Genomic DNA, 6414 nt, shown 5'->3' with positions numbered 1-6414 from the left:
AGGAAAAGCAGATTATTATAAGAAGTGTATGAACTGTTCTGTTTCATTTATGTTGAAGAGGAATAAAGACTGTCCTGTTTATGTTCAAGTTGGCTTCAAGACAGGTCCTTAAGGGCTCCCTATTGGGCTATATTCCCCAAACATCACACCTGTTACAAGTCAAAGGCTTTAGATACATGTCAAATGATGAAACAGCCTGGAGTCAGACCTGCAATAACAGTCAAAGCAGATGAACAAGAGGTTACTACAAATGACTGCTCAGGAACCCCTTTGTGTGCAATTTGCAGTTGCTGACTGGTAATGTGTAAATTCTGGTGCTGCTGTAGGTCTATGACAGACTCCCAGTGGAGCCATTTTGGATCATTGTAAGGTCTGGAATACAAAAATCATGGCTCCCAGCTGTCCCTTATTTGGAGGGACTGTCCCTCTATTGGAACCAAATTTATCTGCCACTCTTTCCTCCTCTGTTGTCCTTCTTTATGTTCTAGAACGCTAACAACTATACATGTTGTACTATGCCAAGCCCTTCATTTATCCTCTACATTATTACATTTGTTATGTTCCAAAGCCCGAATCAAGGAAAAGTAGTCATGACCAATCATGTTTGTGTATTAATTCTTCATGGTCCGTGTAACTAGGGGTGTTGCATAGGCGTGTCCTTTGCCTACATACGGTGTGCCTATGGGAGTCCCTCTTTCTAACCACAGGAAGTAAAGAGGTGTGCATATTTCAATACCTACCATGTGCTCTGATTTGCTATGTAGACAATATTTGCTTATCCCAAAGTTCAACTTTATCTTTTAGCATCCTGTGCCATAGATGTCAGTGGAAGCAGATGGTTTGGCTGCTTAAAAATACTTGCTGGTTTCTTATAAGACACTGACTTGCTTCTGAACTCTGTGCTCTGTTGTGCAGTCCTGCTGATACAAACTCATCAACCCTTACAGACTCAAAACAGTCTCTTCAGAATATCTCCACATTCTTCTGCACAAGATATCTGGACTCTGGATCACATTGTTCAGTTCACTGACAAACTCTTTGGACATGGCAAAGCAAACTAATAATTAGACATGTGCATTCGGATTCGGACTAATCTGCAAATCAACGAAATTCTGTTGATTCGGTGGTTCGTCCGAATCTGAAATCGAATTTATTATGTGCCCGAATATAAGAAAACTATATTCGGGCATGCATAAATTCATTTTCAGAACGTGCGGCGGCCATATTGGCCTCTGGTGCGTTCTGTGCATGCCCACCGCCATCTTGGAGGTGGATCGCATGAGGGTGACGTCACACGCTGAACAAGCGGTGGCCGTATCAGCCGCAGGCACGCCATCTTGGAGTATATCATGGTATATATCAAGATGGTGATGCTTGAACATGCGGGAAGCTAGGCGGCGCATCATTAAACGCTGCCCGGCTTCCTGATTGGCTGGGGAGCCGGCTTCACGCTCAAGTCACGAGGGAGCTCGGAGCCGGCTCCCCCGGCCATTAGGAAACCGGGCAGCGTGTAATGACTCGCTGCCCAGCTTCCTGATACCGGAGGCTCAGGTATCATGCTAGGCATCGGAGCATTTGGGCTAGTACATGTTCTTGCCCAAATACTCGGCATCAGTACCGATACCGATACTAGTACTGGTATCGGTGCATCCCTACTTTTTTTGTACTTATTAAGATCCATATGTTAGGAAACAGAGCATGGAACGTTATGCTTTGTATGTAGTTCTGTTTGGGTTTTTTTCATTATGAAAACAATAAAAATAAAAGATGACAATAATATATTGATTTTTTGTTTTAATGATGCACAACACATTAGCAAACTGAATATCATCCAGTTAGGGTTTACATCTACTTTATTGGTGCTGGAGGATGGGCTTGATTAAGGAGGTGGGTCTTGACCTAAACATTCCTTCATAAAGTGACCGTCATGGTACATAAATCCCTCATATTACATATTTGCTACAAAACGACAGCTGCTCTTGAATGTATATTTGTTTGACAGATAAAACGATATCAGATGTGACATCCGGGCGAAGTCTAGTCTTTGTCTGCTACCAGCGCGCTGAGAACGGGAGAGCAGACGACGTCAGGGATCTGAATGATGTGTTTTTCCCTTTGATTTTTATACCATTTTCTGGATGAATAATTGATGATGTTAGACATCCTTCATTACTTATCCCGCTACCTAACTGCCCCATATTTCCCACCGTTACTCCGCTTAATCCTCTTTATAATGAGGACGTTAAGCGCTAGTAGTTAAATAACATATTTCCCCGCTTGATAATAAAACTGACGAATTAACGCCGGCTGCGATTTACATGGCAATCATCTGGTAGCTTGGGAGCTACACCGCGCCGCCCCCTCTGGCAGGACAAGGGTTAAGAAGGAGAGATCTGCGCTCATTGTAATACAATTAGGGATTAGCGTTGTCATCGGGGATATGCTGCCTTCCACATTACTATTACATGTGTCACATTCAACTGGATTATCTTTGTTTAAAGGGGAAGCGACGTGAATTCCGCATAATATGTTATCCTCTACTGAAAGTTTGCAGGTTTACAAAGCGATATTATGTGTTTATTTTTTTAATTGTTTGTGTTAAACAATTATAATTAACATATTTAGGGTGTAACATGAAACATGGTCACATTGCCACTCCCCCATCCCGGTCACTCCCCCACTTACCTGATTCTCCCCACAGGTTCATGTACATTCATGTATAGGGCTGCTGTGTGTGACTCTGCCCACACAGCCACATCATGGGCAGGATCTGTGAATGGAGAAAAAGAGAGAAAAAGAGAAAAGTACCATCAGCCACCGCAGTAGTTCTCAATGCAGTACATGTGCAGTGATATCACCGCACTTGTAGTCCATTGACTCACCTCCTCCTGTCCATGTTACTGATTGTCCATACAGAGGTACTGTCAGGGACCCCGGGGGGCGCTCCTCACCAGCCTCGCCAGCGCAGGCATCGGGCTCAGGCTCCTCCTCCTGGCAGGGCATCTGGCGCTGGGTTTGCCGCTCAGCCCTGCTCTTGGCTCCTGACTGAGGAAGCTTCCTGGTTGCCACGGCAGCCAGGGGGTGGGCCTGGGTTTCCTTGTGTATATAAAGCCGGTCAGAGCCTTGACTCATTGCTGAGTTATTCTACCTCATGGTGAACGCCCAGCCCCCCTGTGTGAACCTGCTTTTTGAGATTGATCTGACCTCCCGGCTACCGACCTTTTTGCTTGACCTCTCGCCTGTGATCCTCGCTGCCTGCCCCGACCTGGACTTGACTATTCTCTTGGATTGCCCTTTGATACCTCGATTTCGGACTTTGCTTTCGTCCCTGCCAAGGGGTTCCACTCACGGCCCAGCCGTCCAGCCTGACAGGTACTTGCAGGGATGGGAGGAAGGCTCTGCAGTCAGAGCAGTGCACCCACAACCAACAGATCCACTGAGGGCAATTGCAATACTTTGCTGGCTCCAATGCAAAAAAACCTAATAACTGCACATATTTGCTCTTATGAATATGTGTGCATTCATTTTTTTTGTTGAAGAGGTGGAAGTTCCTTGTAAATCAATGCCTTTCAGATCACATTCACACCTTGCCAAAGCGCAACAACGCTCAGCATGAAGATTCTCATCCTATTCAATGGCAACCGAACAGTAGTGTCACTAGGGTGGTGCGGCCCGCAGCCGGGTGACACCATTAGAGGGATAACACCAAAATGACTGACAGTCATTTTGGTGTCACTCCCATTGAAACGTTGGGTACTCAGTCATAGACCGAGAGCCCGACACTTGCAGGAGAGAGGAGGGGACCCGGTGGCATACCTCATCCCGCCGGGTGAATGTCCTCTCTCTGCTGGCGTCCATCACCAACATGGTCAAGTGCAGGTCAGAAGCAGGTCAAATGCAGGTCACATGCACATATCAATGAACTCCGAATGATCTCAAATTGATGTTAATGTGATGTCCTCGGCACAGTTTGGTTTGATTTTTATGTGACCAAATATATTGATTGACCTTTAAAGGAGAACTATGGGGTTAAGACTTTTCCCCATAGTTCTCCTTAGGGTAACGGGAGGACACAAACTAGCGTCTGCCTATCTAGAGGCAGAGCCAGCTGTACCCACCCCCTCCCCCGTCCGTTCCGCCAATCAGCGATGGCGGATCGGAGCGGGGAGGGGGGAATCCAGCCCCTCCCCTGTCACGGCTGAGAGCCGTGACAGGATCGAGAGGTGAGCAAACGCTGGTATGTGTTCGCTCACCTCCCGATCTACTGAGCCGACCTGTGACAGTCTCATTGTCACAGGTCGGCTAGAACTATGAGGTGAGTGAAAAGCACTCACCTCATAGTTCTCCTTTAAAGTAAATCTAATGCCAAACATTATGTTTTTACATGTAGGATGGAGTGGGGAAAAGGGTAAAACTGCCGTGAGTACTTTTTTTTGCGATCTCTTCCTCATTCAGGAGATTTCTCTGCACTTCCTGTCCTGTGGACTCAACAGGAAGTTAGAGAATATCTTTTCAATGTGAGGGAAACCCCCTCTTAGACATGAACTAGTGTCCCCAATTGAATATTTCCTCTCTCTGTTCCTGGATCTCTCATCACTTTTATTCCCGATGACATCATTGGCGATCAGGACAATTAGAAAAGGTGAATCTCCCTAATGGGGACACAGATACCCCATGGGGGAGGGGAAGCCACCTCATAGAGCTCACCACTATCCAAAAAAAACCTGCCTTTAGTTATACTTCAATACTGAGAATATAGCTTATACGCGGCCATATTTAGTTGGCATGATATTCATGAAGCCGCTGGTCTGAAGCTCACCATACATGTTACAAACTGACTGTACAACATCGGTACAATCAACTGTAGATTTACCCCCAAAAAATTTAAGATGAGCACCTACCGAATCTCTCCAACCAATCTGTATCCAGCCAGGCAGACCCTTGTGCTATGTAAGTGGTAGATCAGAAGGGGATGGTACAGTCAGATTGTAACATATGTGGTGAGATCTGGATTGCACCACCTACACTGGTTACGCACATTACAATCTGGTTTAGAATTAAGGTGCCCATACACTGCACGATTATCGTACGATAATCGTATGCGATCGGGTTTTCGTACGATAATCGAGCAGTGTGAACGGAGACGTGCGACCGTTTCTACTGTACGGTCGCACGTCTTCTGTCGAACCAGCATGTTCGAAAACCAGCCGGGAATCGTACGATTCTCGGCTGGTTAGAACGGTGCTCGGAAGACAAATGCTGAACGGGCCGGTGTGCGCACGCGCACACTGCCCGTTCAGCATTGCGGTCATCGGAAGCCCGCCCCTCAGGGGGGCGGGCTTGCGATGATCGAGAGTGCGATCTGCCTGTCCAAGATAGGCAGATCGTACGTTTTTTTAATCCCTTTACAACCATCGCAAGACTAAAGTCTTGCGATGGTTGTAGAGTGTATGGCCACCTTTAGGTTGGAGAAATAAAAATGATTGCTTGGATAGGCTATTACACTACATGGGTGTTGGTAGATGATATGAAGATTGTACAGGAGCTGATCTACAGAGTGTGAGGGTCTACCTAACTGCTTAAAGTGGAAGACTTTTTGCAAACTTTCATTAGCCCAGCTTGGCTCCATGTATTTATACCTGATCTCCGCCCCTCCTCTCCACCTCCTCCAATCAGAAGACGCCTTGAAGTTATTCTTAATAAAGCATGAGTTCATCCGGCCCTCCTCTCCACCTCGTCCAATCAGAGGACCCCTTGTACTTTTTTCAGTGCATCATGTCATCATTCACTTCTTCTCTCCACCTCATCCAATCACATAACGCCTTGTATTTTTTTTTTTTAAAGAATCATGATGTCATCCGCCCCTCCTCTCCACCTTGTCCAATCAGAGAATACCTTGTATTTGATTCATTTTTTAATGAATGGTGATGTACCCAACTGCTCCTCTCCACTCCAGAGCCGTAGGTAGCTCCTTTTGCGCCCAGCAAGAACAAAAAATTATGCCCCCCCAACAGGCGTGTGATGTCACCCGAGGCCCTACACGTGCGGCATCATGTGACATCATGCACCCCGCTGTCAGGATGTTTTTATTATAATTTTTTACATTTTTTTTTTACTGTTGGGGGGGCTTCTGGGAAATATTAGGGGTCTAAACAGGCTCCCGACATTTCCCTTTGGAAATAGAAAAAGAAATTGAGGACACAGAGTGCAGCCTCTGTTCAAAATGAATGGAGAGCACTCAATACAGAGGCTTCCCATTCATTCACAAACTGGAGATTTACTATCATCCAGTTATGAATAGGTAGAAGCGATGAGGACAGAGAGAGCCGCCAAATGTCATAACCTGGCTGAGGGGCTCTTTCTCCTCATCACTCGGCCATCCCTGATGACAGCTCTCTCCTCTGCAGCCCTCAC

The sequence above is a fragment of the Nanorana parkeri genome, unplaced genomic scaffold (assembly GCF_000935625.1).
Source record: "Nanorana parkeri isolate BGI_ZX_2015 unplaced genomic scaffold, ASM93562v1 scaffold172, whole genome shotgun sequence".
Taxonomy (NCBI): Eukaryota; Metazoa; Chordata; class Amphibia; order Anura; family Dicroglossidae; genus Nanorana; species Nanorana parkeri.
The sequence above is the reverse complement of the archived record's forward strand: the minus strand, read 5'-3'. Positions refer to the sequence as shown.